Raw genomic sequence first — 13,951 nt, 5'->3', positions numbered from 1 at the left:
CTACTGATTCTAACCAAGAAATTGTGTCATAACAAGGAATGCTGGGAAGATGGCCGCCTAAGAACAGCTCAGGACTTCAGCTCCCAGTGAAAGTGCAGAGGGTGAGTGGACGCCGCATTTCCAGATGAACTCTTATTGCCCACAGACCAGGAGATACCCAGGCAGAGGGGTCGCCAGCGCCGCAGTCCCAGCTGGTGAGGCTGTTTTGGCCCCTGTGGGGCTGATTCTGCCCACGCGGCTGCTGTGACCACACCCTGTTGCTGCGGTTCTCCGCACAAAAGCCACTGGTCTGGGAGCCCTCTTAGCTGGCGAGCAGAGCCCTGAGATGGCAGAGTTGCCCATTCATCTGAAATAGCGAGCCAGGCCAGGAGATTCCTAGGCAAAAAATCCGCCAGGAGCCAGCGCCGCAGTTCGAGCCAACTCAGTGAGTCGCAGCACGGGAGATCCCGGCACCTTTTCAACAAGCGACTGGAACGGGGGGTCGTTCAACTTAAAAGAAAAGACTCTGATTCAGGGAGCCAGGTGATCAGGCTCGGTTGGTCCCAGCCCTCCACCCCCTTCAACAACGAAAACAAAAACAGTAATTGGAAACCCTCTGGGTTGAGCCCTTCAAACCAAACACAGCTGAACCAGGACGGTCTGGCTCTGTGGGGGAGGGGCTTCCGCCATTACTGAGACTCTCCACCGCAATGGAGGCAGGCCGCCGTTGCCGAGGCAACCAGCCACAACAGAGAGAGTCCGCCATAACAGAGGCGGGGCCATCCTTGCGGAGACAGTTCTAACTACGCCCATATAAACAGGACTGCAGGGAAGAGCTCAGGGGAGCTGGGCGGAGCCCACAGCAGCTCAGCAAAGCCCCTGCGGGCAGGCAGTGGCTAGGCGTGCTGCTAGCTGGGCGGGTCAGACCTGAAAGAAAAATCAAAAAAGGCAGTAGTGCAACGGAAACTCATAAAGCTCCAACTCCCTGGGACAGAGCACCTGGGAACAAAAAATGCTTTATGAGTTCAGCTGCAGCAGACCTAAACATACCTGCACAGCAGCTCTGAACGAACAACGGAGCTCACAACTCAGGACTTAAGCCCCAGTAAAAGATACACTGTCCCCTCAAGTAGCTCCCTGACCCCCATAGATCCAAAGACTCACCTCATAAAGGAGAGAACGGACTGACAGTAGGAGAGCACCCTTCTGGGACAAAGATAGCAGAAGAGGAAACTGGCAGCAACCCTTACTGTTCTGCAGCTGCTGCAGGTGACCCCCAGGCAAGCAGGGCCTGGAGAGGACCTCAGCAGTCCTACAGCAGAGGGGCCAGACTGTTAGAAGGAAAGCTTAAAAAAAAAAAAAAAAAGAAGAAGAAGTAACTTCAGCATCCACGAACTAGAAGCTCACTCAGAGACCCAATCTGAAAGACAGTAATTACAAAGACAACAAGTGGATAAACCCACAAAAATGGGAAGAAACCAGCGCAAAAAGGATGAAAACTCCCGAAACCAGAACACTTCTCCTCCTAAAAGGGATCACAACTCCTCATCAGCAAGGGAACCAGACCGGATGGAGAAGGAGGGTGATGAAATGACAGAATCAGACTTCAGAAGGTGGGTAGTAAGAAACTACAGTGAGCTAAAAGAACATGTTCTAACCCAATGTAAAGAAAATAGGAACCTTGAAAAAAGATTGGACGAAATGCTAATGAGAATGGACAACATAGAGAGGATTATAAGTGAATTGATGGAGCTGAAAAACGCAACACGAGAACTTCGTGAAGCATGCACAAGCTTCAACAGCCGAATTGACCAAGCAGAAGAAAGGATATCAGAGGTCGAAGATCAACTCAATGAAATAAAAAGAGAAGGCAAGAACAGAGAAAAAAGCGCAAAAAGGAATGAACAAAGTCTTCAAGAAATGTGGGACTATGTGAAAAGACCCAATCTACATCTGATAGGTGTACCTGAATGTGATGAAGAGAATGAATCCAAGCTGGAAAATACTCTTCAGGATATTATCCAGGAAAACTTCCGCAACCTGGCAAGGCAGACCAGTATTCAAATCCAGGAAATACAGAGAACACCACAAAGATATTCCTCAAGAAGAGCAACCCCAAGACACATAATCGTCAGATTCACCAGGGTTGAAATGAAAGAGAAAATGCTAAGGGCAGCCAGAGAAAAAGGTCAAGTTACCCACAAAGGGAAGCCCATTAGACTCACAGCAGATCTCTCAGCAGAAACCCTACAAGCCAGAAGAGATTGGGGGCCAATATTCAACATCCTTAAAGAAAAGAACTTTCAACCCAGAATCTCCTATCCAGCCAAACTAAACCTCATAAGTGAAGGAAAAATAAAATCCTTTGTGAACAAGCAAGCACTCAGAGATTTCATCACCACCCAACCTGCTCTACAAGAACTCCTGAAAGAGGCTCTACACATATAAAGGAACAACCAGTACCAGCCACTCCAAAAACATACCAAATGGTAAAAGAGCATCAACACAATCAAGAAGCTGCATCAACTAACCAACAAAACAGCCAGGTAGCATCAAAATGACAGTATCAAATTCACACATAACAATACTATCCCTAAATGTCAATGGACTAAATGCCCCAATCAAAAGACACAGACTGGCAAACTGGATAAAAAGCCAAAACCCATCAGTGTGCTGTATCCAGGAAACCCATCTTACATGCAGGGATACACAAAGGCTCAAAATAAAGGGATGGAGGAAGATCTACCAAGCAAATGGAGAGCAAAAAAAAGCAGGAGTTGCAATTCTCATCTCTGATAAAATAGACTTTAAAGCAACAAAGATCAAAAGAGACAAAGAAGGACATTACATAATGGTAAAAGGATCACTGCAACAAGAAGAGCTAACGATCCTAAATATATACGCACCCAATACAGGAGCACCCAGATACATAAGGCAAGTTCTTAATGACTTACAAAGAGACTTAGACTCCCACACAATAATAGTGGGAGACTTTAACACCCCATTGTCAATATTAGACAGATGAACCAGACAGAAAATCAACAAGGATATCCAGGACCTGAACTCAGACCTGGAAGAAGCAAACCTAATAGACATTTACAGAACTCTCCACCCCAAATCCACAGAATATACATTCTTCTCAGCACCACATCACACCTACTCTAAAATTGACCACATAATTGGCAATAAATCACTACTCAGAAAATGCAAAAGAACAGAAATCATAACAAACAGTCTCTCAGACCACAGTGCAATCGAGTTAGAACTCAGAATGCAGAAACCAACTCAGAACCGCACAGCTTCATGGAAACTGAACAACTTGCTCTTGAATGTTGACTGGATAAACAATGAAATGAAGGCAGAAATAAAGATGTTCTTCAAAACCAATGAGAACGAAGACACAACATACCAGAATCTCTGGGACACATTTAAAACAGTCTCTAGAGGAAAATATATAGCAATGAGTGCCCACATGAGAAGAAAGGAGAGATCTAAAATTGACACCCTGTCATCAAAATTGAAAGAGCTAGAGAAGCAAGATCAGAAAAACTCAAAACCTAGCAGAAGACAGGAAATAACTAAGATCAGAGCAGAACTGAAGGAAATAGAGACACAAAAAACTCTTCAAAAAATCAATAAATCCAGGAGCTGGTTTTTTGAAAAGATCAACAAAATAGACAGACCACTAGCCAGATTAATAAAAAAGAAAAGAGAGAATAACCAAATTGATGCAATAAAAAATGATAAAGGGGATATCACCACAGATTCCACAGAAATCCAAACCATCATCAGAGATTATTACAAGCAACTCTATGCACATAAACTAGTAAACCTGGAAGAAATGGATAAATTCCTGGACACCTGCATCCTCCCAAGCCTAAACCTGGAAGAAGCCGAAACCCTGAATAGACCAATAACATGGTCTGAAGTCGAGGCAGCAATAAAGAGCCTACCACCCAAAAAAAGCCCAGGTCCAGATGGGTTCACAGCTGAATTCTACCAGACATACAAGGAGGAGCTGATACCATTCCTTCTGAAACTATTCCAGACAATCCAAAAAGAGGGAATCCTTCCCAAATCATTTTACGAGACAAACGTCATGCTGATACCAAAACCCGGCAAAGACTCAACAAGAAAAGAAAATTTCAGGCCAATATCCATGATGAACATAGATGCAAAAATCTTCAATAAAATCCTGGCAATCCGATTGCAACAGCATATCAAAAAGCTCATCCACCATGATCAAGTAGGATTCATCCCGGGGATGCAAGGCTGGTTCAACATATGGAAGTCCATAAACGTAATTCACCACATAAACAGAACCAAAGACAAAAACCACATGATTATCTCGATTGATGCAGAGAAGGCTTTTGACAAAATTCAAAAACCCTTTATGCTAAAAACCCTCAATAAACTAGGTATTGACGGAACGTATCTCAAAACAATAAAAGCTATTTACGACAAACCAACAGCCAATATCATACTGAATGGGCAAAAACTGGAAGCATTCCCTTTGAAATCTGGCACTAGACAAGGATGCCCTCTCTCACCTCTCCTATTCAATATAGTACTGGAAGTTCTAGCCAGAGCAATCAGGCAAGAAAAAGAAATAAGGGTATCCAAATTGGAAAGGAGGAAATCAAATTGTCTCTATTTGCAGATGACATGATTGTATATCTGGAAGACCCCATCATCTCAGCCCAAAATCTCCTGAAACTGATAAACAACTTCAGCAAAGTCTCAGGATACAAAATCAACATGCAAAAATCACAAGCATTCCTATACACCAGTAATAGACTTAAAGAGAGCCAAATCAAGAACGAACTGCCATTCACAATTGCTACAAAGAGAATAAAATACCTAGGAATACAACTAACAAGGAACATAAAGGACCTCTTCAAGGAGAACTACAAGCCATTGCTCAACGAAATAAGAGAGGATACAAACAGATGGAGAAACATTCCATGTTCATGGTTAGGAAGAATCAACATCGTGAAAATGGCCATACTGCCCAAAGTAATTTACAGATTCAACGCTATTCCCATCAAGCTACCAATGACCTTCTTCACAGAACTGGAAAAAAACACCTTAAACTTCATATGGAACCAAAAGAGAGCCCGCATAGCCAAGTCAATTCTAAGCAAAAAGAACAAAGCAGGAGGCATCACACTACCAGACTTCAAACTATACTACAAGGCTACAGTAATAAAAACAGCATGGTACTGGTACCAAAACAGAGATATAGACCAATGGAACAGAACAGAGGCCTCACAGGAAATACAACATACCCACAACTATCTGATCTTCGACAAACCTGACAAAAACAAGCAATGGGGAAAGGACTCCCTGTTTAATAAATGGTGTTGGGAAAACTGGCTAGCCATGTGCAGAAAGCAGAAACAGGACCCCATCCTGACACCTTACACCAAAATTAACTCCAGATGGATTAAAGACTTAAACATCAGACCTAACACCATAAAAACCCTAGAAGAAAATCTAGGCAAATCCATTCAGGACATAGGTGTAGGCAAGGACTTCATGACCAAAACGCCAAAAGCAATGGCAACAAAAGCCAAAATAGACAAATGGGACCTAATCAAACTCCATAGCTTCTGCACAGCAAAAGAAACAGTCAGTAGAGTGAATCGGCAACCAACAGAATGGTAAAAAATTTTTGCAGTCTACCCATCTGACAAGGGGCTGATATCCAGAATTTACAAAGAACTAAAGCAGATCTACAAGAAAAAAACAAACAAGCCCATTCAAAAATGGGCGAAGGATATGAACAGATACTTTACAAAAGAAGACATACAGGAGGCCAACAAACATATGGAAAAATGCTCATCATCACTGGTCATCAGAGAAATGCAAATCAAAACCACATTGAGATACCATCTCACACCAGTTAGAATGGCGATCATTAAAAAATCAGGAAACAACAGATGCTGGAGAGGATGTGGAGAAATAGGAACACTTTTACACTGTTGGTGGGAATGTAAATTAATTCAACCATTGTGGAAGACAGTGTGGCGATTCTTCAAGGACCTAAAAATAGAAATCCCATTTGACCCAGCAATACCATTACTGGGTATATATCCAAAGGATTATAAATCATTCTACTACAAGGACACGTGCACACGAATGTTCATTGCAGCACTGTTTACAATAACAAAGACCTGGAACCAACCCAAATGCCCAACGATGATAGACTGGATAGGGAAAATGTGGTACATATACACCATGGAATATTACGCAGCCATCAAAAACGATGAGTTCACGTCCTTTGTAGGGACATGGATGAATCTGGAAGCCATCATTCTCAGCAAACTGACACAAGAGCAGAAAATCAAACACTGTATATTCTCACTCATAGGTGGGTGTTGAACAATGAGAACACATGGACACAGGGAGGGGAGCACTACACACTGGGGTCCGTTGAGGGGAAATGGGGGAGGGACGGGGGGGTGGGGAGGTGGGAAGAGATAGCATGGGGAGAAATGACAGATACAGTTGAGGGGACGGAAGACAGCAAACCACACTGCCATGTGTGTACCTATGCAACAGTCTTGCATGTTATTCACATGTACCCCAAAACCTAAAATGCAATAAAAAAAAAAAAAAAGAAACAGTTGAAAAAGAAAAAAACAGCTTAGCACCTGTGGGCACATAGTTATGCTCCATAAACTGTAGCTATATAATTTCCGACTATTAAAACCTTTTCTTGGTTTTCCATGGTACCTCACACCTGTAATCTCAGGACTTTGAGAGGCCAAGGTAGGAGGACTGCTTGAACCCAAGAGTTTGAGACCATCCTAGGCAACATAGCAAGACCCCAGCTCTACCAAAAAGAAAAAAAAATCACTTTTTTATTATTTGACACAGAGTCTCACTTTGTCATCCAGGCTAGGGTGTAGTGGTGTGATCTTGGTTCGTTGTAACCTTTGACTCCTGGGTTCAAGCAATCCTCCCACCTCAGCCTCCCAAGCAGCTGGGACTACAGGGTCACTCCACCACTCCTGGCTAAATTTTACATTTTTAGTGGAGACAGAGATTCACCAAGTTGGCCGGGCTGGTCTTGAACCCCTGACTTCAGGTGATCCACACGCCTTGGCCTCCCAAAGTGCTGGGATTATAGGCATGAGCCACATTGCCCAGCCTAAAAAAAAACCTTTCCTCATGAAAGGATTTAAAATTCACACAGCACTGTCTGTAATAACAAAATGAATAGTAATAAGTATTACCATTATTTACCTATTTTATGCCATACACTAAATGCTCTGAGGCCTTTCAGAGAATGTAAAGATGCTAAATATATCCAGAGGGTATATGGTAAGTGCCAAGTATCTAATATGGCAAGATACATTAAGAAGATAGAAGTGGCTGGGTGCAGTGGCTCATGCCTATAAATAATCCCAGCACTTTGGGAGGCCGAGGCAGGCAGGTCACAAGTTCAGTAGTTTGAGAGCAGCCTGGCCAACATGGTGAAACCCCATCTCTACTAAGAATACAATAATTAGCTGAGCATGGTGGCGGGCACCTGTAGTCCCAGCTACTTGGGAGGCTGAGGCAGGAAAATCGCTTGAACCCAGGAGGTAGAGGTTGCAGTGAGCCGAGATTGCACCACTGCACTCCAGTCTGGGCTACAGAGCTAGACTCCGCCTCAAAAAAAAAAAAAAAAAAAAAAAAAGACAAGTGACGGGAGATGTTATTCTTGATATGATGATCAGGAATCAGGAATGTCTCCCCAAATAAAGTAACATTTGAGGGGAGTCCTGAATGAAATGAACAAGAGGGCCATGCAGATATCTTGGAGGAAAGACCTTCCTGGTCAAGGAAACAGCACCTGCAAAGGCTGCAAGGTGGGATTGCGTGCAGCGTGTTTGAAAGCTGAACCCCAGTATGCACGAGCAGAGTGAGCAAAGCAGAGCAGGCGAGTGATGCCAGGCAAGGTAAATATCAGGAGCCAGCTCCTCCCAGGCCACACTAAGGACTTTGGATTTTATGCTAAATGTGTTGGAAAAACCAGTGACGGGTTTTCAGCTAAGTAACATGATCCAACTTACTCCCTTTAAAGATTGGCCAAGCACGCTGGCACATGCCTATAATCCTAGCACTTTGGGAGGTGGAGGCAGGAGGATTGTTTGAGCTCAGGAGTTCAAGATCAACCCAGCCAACGTGGCAAAACCCATCTTTACAAAAACAAAATACCAATAAAGTAAAGAAAACAAAAACAAAAATTAGCTGCTGTTCCAGCTAATCAGGAGGCTGAGGTTCGAGAATCACCTGAACTCAGAAAAGGTGAGGCTGCAGTAAGCCATGACGGTGCTGCTGCACTCCAGCCTGGGTGACAGTGAGATCCTGTATCCAAAAAAATAAAAATAAAAAAATAAAGATCACACAGAAAAAAAAAAAGAAAAAAAAAGAAATTGTGTCATAACAATATTTGAGTGGTAGGGTGGAGAGGAAATACGTATCTGTGGGTGTGGGGAATTTATAAGACAGATAATCTCATAATAAGTCAATAATATCTACATGTAAAATATTTTAATTAACTGTCTTAGCATGTTCTTCAGAAATATGGAAGAAATAGCAGATGAACAGCTAAGATGGTTGAAAGTGAATGCCTCTGAAAAAATGGAATTGTTAGAGGACAGGAGTAAGCCTAGGGCTACTGTTCTTGGTTATAAGCCTCATTACATTTGATTTTAAATATATATATATATATGAATTAATTTTATAAAACAAACTAAGTTTAAAACTACCTAATTGAAAGAAAAAAAATATAAATAAATAGAATGAAATACCTGGTCCCTACATGGGAGGAGCAAGTAAAGATAACATATCTAAAATTAAGAAAATATAAAAGTGGCCTAAAAGATTAAAAAAATTATCCTCAGTAACAAATGAGTATTAAAACTGTAAAACATCAATTTCACCTATAAAATTAACAAAGATTACAAAAACTCAGTGTTGACCAGAGTGTAGAAATATAGGAACATAGAGACACAGCTTAAAATAATGCAGCATATTCTCTATGTAATTCTATATCTAGGAATCTATCTGGGGGAGCTTATCACAGGTGTATATGCAGATTTATATACTAAGATATTTGTGGAAAAATTACCTTTGTTAGGGACAAACTGCAACAAATAAAAATGCAGGAACATGGTTAAATTAACTATAGCCTGAATTAAATGAGCCTTTTTTCAAAGTTGTTACAGTTTTAGGGAAATGCTTATCATAAATATTAAATATAATCTCAAGGTTAAAGTTGCACATATAGTTAGCTATACCCAGCACACACACACATACGTGCACGCTCGCACACACACACAGAGAGAGAGAGAGAGAGAGAGACGAGAGAGAGAGAGAGAGAGAGAGAGAGAGAGAGAGATCTAGATAAAATATGGCAAAATGTTAGTAGATACAATCTCTAAAACTGTAAGATTTGGGGATTACTTGGGGGTTTCTTCTTTATACTTTTTAGCATTCCTAGGATTTCTATAACTGAGGTGTATGACCTCTAAAATTAGATCTAAATATACATTATGTTTTTGTTTTTATGAAAAATATTTATGCTTTGTTTTGAACCAGTATAGTTTCCATTTGGAAATACATGGATGGGTAAAGATAAAAGCCATTTGAAGAGACAGAAACTATAGGAATACAGTGTAACAGCCTGTAAGAGACTGCCCAGCCTGACAAAAGATATGGACATTGCTTTCTTAACACAGATTAAAAATCTGTCACAGAGAAAAAAATATAGCATTAATGGGGCAGTTCCACTATAAAGACATCTGCTAGAAATCTCATTATGCTAAAAAGCTGAGCATCAGACAAATTCTTAACTTCTCTTGCTGACAATCTCATCTCTCAGAAGGTAGTAGAAGCAAAGAGTGGAACTGCTACTTAATTCTGACCAGAAAGATATAAGTGCTTGCTATTGCAAAGTAGGAGAAAATATAAACAAGGATTGTACAGTAAGATGAATTCAGAGTACCCGCATAACAGAGCTAAAGCACATATACGCAAACTTTGAAGTAAAAAATAGCTGAATGTTTAATGACAGTGGATGACCACAAATTCAATATATACTCTAACTATATATAGCTGTGTAATAGGAATGTAACTATATGTAACTAAGTAATAGGAATGCTTCTTCCGAACTGTTCACATCTTTAAACCAATAATTTCACTTTGAAAGTACATGAAAAAGATCTTTCTGAAAAATTATAAAAATATGCACAGAGATGTTTCTGATAACATTATTTGTTATTGAAGCAAAATACAAAAAACAACCTAATCTCCAATAAAAGGACAGTATATTCATTCAATAGAGTATTATGCAATCATTATGATGACAGAATTTATGATAACATAAAAATTCAAATACTATCAGTAACAATATAAGCCGGCAAAAGTCAAAACACAAAATTTTCTAGGTCCCCTTGTATACTAAAAATCTAAGTATATATACAAATATTTTATTCAATCACTCAACAAATTTGATTAAGTGCCTACAAATAGACCAAGTAACGATCTTGGCATGGGATGAATATTGAATAAAATAAATCAAAATATTGTCCCCACAGAGCGTCTTTTCTAGTCGGGAAAATCACAAAACGCACTATTTAAAGAAGTTATCTTGGGTAGAGGAACTACGGGTGATACATGACTGATTTTTTGCCTCCTGGTCTGTACTTCTCAAATGTCCCACAGTGAACATTTACCAATTTCATAATGAAAATATAAAATATTGTTTTAAATTAGTTGAAATGCACGCATATTTAATAAAAGTATTATGTCTTGATTTAATAAATGTATAATGTCCTAATTAAGAAAGGTAATAAGCTGTGTTATGTGCTTTTCAGATGACACCTTACTATTATGCACAGATCTAGATACCTCATTTTAATTAGAAAGTTAACAAACAGGAATGCATTCAGGGAATAATGACCCAAATGATAGGAAGCCTGTAAGTTATGTCAAAAACCACAGAGCTGAGGGAATAGGGACATTCTGACTAAAACAAAACAAAACAAAACAAAACAAAACAAAAGGTGTGGGGAGAAGAAGAGTTAGAAGATCTGAATTTAATTTTTCTTCTACCATTCCCAATAAACCTCCGAGTCACTCTGAGAAAATAATTTCATCCCTCTGAGTTTCAGGTTGGGAGGGGCATGGGTGTGGAGTGGGTATGTGAGTGAGCATCTGTGTCTCCGTAAGAGTGTCGAATAAAGATAACATCTTCCCTTCCTATCTTTAACAATTGTTAAGAGGATCAAGACCAAAAACAGATCATGTCTGTGAAAGTACATTTATTAAATGAAAAGGTCATTTCATGAAGTTTTTATCAAGAAGAAATGTTTTTATAATACCAATACACAATGAACCCCTTTTACATTTTCATATATATCTTGACTGGTGTTGTCTCTCTACACATACACATACACATACACGCAGAAATGAGTAAGTTCATATATCTTCTAACCAACACAAGATCCTAATTTATCTAACTCTTGGTAACCTGGCTTTAAAACTTGAATAATTACCATTAAAACTTGAATGCCTACATAATATATATTGTTCCAAAGAATAAATCTTAGAATAATGGGTCAGATTTTTTACTCAGTCTGAGGTGTAGATAAGTGAAACAGAATCTATCACCAAAACAGGGGATGAAAAAAGAGCACCGAGTCTCTAAGAAATCTTCAGGCAGTTACCATCTAATGCGGACATGCTGAAAGGAACTCCCTGGGGAGGTTGTATTAGATAGTTCTCAACCCATTCTCAACCCTTTTGCATGAATTCTATGATTTTATTTTGGTTCCATCAATTGTCTATCAAGGCCTACCTGTGGCAAAAGCAAGAAAGTTATCATTTTTTGAGAGTCCTATGCCCTTTGTGTTTTGCATTGACACATTATCTCATCTGATGCCAACAAGCCCATGAAGTTATATGTTTTATAACTGAAGAATATAAGGCTCATAAAGAGTAAGCAATCTTTCAGAAGACAAATATATAGCCAGTGAGTCATAGAATTAGGGTTTAAACCCTGCTTTCATAAAGTACACATTATTGACCCTATAGCAGTGTCTAACTGTGCTCCATAAAGCTCCAGGGTTCTTGATTTAACTTTCATTTACTAGAGCTCATATGAAACATTTATCCTACTGGTAAAAAACAAAAAAAATTACAAATCACAGCATTCCACCATGTGTCTTCACTGTGTTTCTCAGAAGTCAATAGACTGATGCCAGTGGTTCTATATGTAATGAATTAAAAGCAAGATGGAGCCAAATAAAGTAGTCAAGACTCAAGCTAACATGTATGTAAGGAATAGGAGAAACAAGTACCCCGAGATTCTTATGCCCAAGGCCTGTGAAGCCAGTGAGTTTAGAAGCAGGCAGTCAACTAGCAAGGACAAACCAAGTCAAGGTCATCCAAGGCAATAATGGCCAGATGAATCATATGAGTTATACCTGCAGCCAGTGTGTGACCTCTCACACTACAACTACATACTCTACTCTCCCATAAATGGAGATGTTCTCACTTTGCCCACTGCTCTTGTTCATTCTAAACCTCTTTGAACGAAATCACTCTCTCCCATGTTTTTAACTGCCACCAGTGTGACTGAAATCTCCAAATGTGTATCTGAAGCACTGACATTTATTTAAAACTCTAGAGATTCATATCCAATGGTTTGCTTTCTGCAGCCAAATAAATGTCCCATAGGCACCTCAAATGCAATTCATTTAACATGTTTTATCTTTATCTTAAATCTCCTTCTTGCCTACAGGTATTTCCTGACTATATAAGGCCATCTTTTACCCAATCTGTAAAACAAGAATCTTGAGATATCTTAAGAGTTCCCTGCCGGGCGCGGTGGCTCAAGCCTGTAATCCCAGCACTTTGGTAGGCCGAGGCGGGTGGATCACGAGGTCAAGAGATCGAGACGATCCTGGTCAACACAGTGAAACCCTGTCTCTACTAAAAATACAAAAAAATTAGCTGGGCATGGTGGCACGTGCCTGTAATCCTAGCTACTCAGGAGGCTGAGACAGGAGAATTGCCTGAACCCAGGAGGTGGTGAGCCGAGATCGCGCCATTGCACTCCAGCCTTGGTAACAAGAGCGTCTCGGGGGAAAAAAAAAAAAAGAGTTCCCTTTCTCCTCATATACAACCAAGTATGAATGCCCACCAACTTCACCTTCTAAATTTTTCTCAGAGCCACTTTCTCTATTCTTTTTGCCAGTGCCTTGCGCCCTCATCATTCATCATCTGCCCTTGCTTGAGTGTGTTCCTCACTTACACCATGTGGCATCACATTCCCATCCCTTACTTTGTATGTTTTCATCTCCTAGAATGTGGTTTTTTCATTTGTTATCACACCAATTCCCAAATTCAGCTTTGTTCACCATCTCTCCCAAAGAACTTCCTTAGAAATCTCAAGTTGGTCTTTGATGTCTTTGTGTATCACTCTGGCATAATATGTATGAAGTTATATTGGAATTTTTGGTTCATGTGTTTGTTGAGGACAGAAACTGGGTTTTGCATCTTTGTATCTCAAATGCCTAAGTAATGCCTAGGATGTCAATAAAATGATGTGAACGGCCATACAAAAACAAGCAAAGGCTGCTGGATCAGAACTGGAAGCCAGGGGAAGAGTCCCAGAACTACTGCTACTTTCTATTTACCTTAGGCTCATGGAGATGAGATCTTCTAATATTTCTTTTTTTTTCTTTTTATTTTGTTTTTGTTTTTGAGACAGTCTCACTCTTTCCATTGGTCAGGCTGGAGTGCAGTGGTGCGATCTCAGCTCATTGTAACCTCCACTTCCCATTTCAAGTGATTCCTCTGCCTCAGTCCCCTGAGTATCTGGGATTACAGGTGTGCATCACCACACCCAGCTAATTTTTGTATTTTTAGTAGACATGGGATTTCACCATGTAGGCAAAGCTGGTCTCGAGCT

At 40.3% G+C, this 13,951-nt stretch overlaps 1 long non-coding RNA gene across 1 annotated transcript in view; it reads right to left on the bottom strand.

Annotated features, from left to right (window-relative positions):
• The window catches only part of LOC141580172 (uncharacterized), a 143,102-nt gene that overhangs the window by 81,774 nt on the left and 47,377 nt on the right, over positions 1 to 13,951 (bottom strand). The gene's annotated exons all lie outside the window — the stretch shown is intronic.

This window comes from Saimiri boliviensis, chromosome 10, assembly GCF_048565385.1.
Source record: "Saimiri boliviensis isolate mSaiBol1 chromosome 10, mSaiBol1.pri, whole genome shotgun sequence".
NCBI lineage: Eukaryota > Metazoa > Chordata > Mammalia > Primates > Cebidae > Saimiri > Saimiri boliviensis.
The sequence above is the reverse complement of the archived record's forward strand: the minus strand, read 5'-3'. Positions and strand labels throughout refer to the sequence as shown.